Genomic DNA, 568 nt, shown 5'->3' with positions numbered 1-568 from the left:
CACCAGCAGGGGAAGACGACCTGCATTTAAATCCTCTTTGCAAATTTTCCGCTCACCTGCGCTTTAGTGAGGAAGAGGTTAGTGTGACACCCACAGGGCAGCTCTCTGAAGACCAGAAAACCAAGGGAGTTTATAATATAGCAATTTAATCCTGGACAACATTCTCTTCTCAACAGTACAGCTAAATACACTAAGTAAAAACATATTTCACTTTAATTGTAAGGCATAAAATTATTGTTTCTGTTTTCTGTTCCAGTAATGTACTCAGATGGAACATAATACCAAATCTTTGTTGGCAGCCGTATTTTTCTGCTTAAATTGTTTCAGCATCATAATTTACCTTCCCCCCGACGCATCCATTGTTGCTGTCATACTGCACCCACGTCCACATAGTGTGTCAGTAATTCACACAGATCTATTCATCCAAATATAGGAAAATTCTTAAAGAAAAAACGTAGTGTATGCAATGTAGGGACCAACAGTATGTGTACACCTGACCATCACATCTACTATATGACCAACAGTATGTGTACACCTGACCATCACATCTACTATATGACCAACAGTA

Source organism: Pyxicephalus adspersus, chromosome Z (genome assembly GCF_032062135.1).
Source record: "Pyxicephalus adspersus chromosome Z, UCB_Pads_2.0, whole genome shotgun sequence".
NCBI lineage: Eukaryota > Metazoa > Chordata > Amphibia > Anura > Pyxicephalidae > Pyxicephalus > Pyxicephalus adspersus.
Note: the sequence above shows the minus strand (reverse complement) of the source record.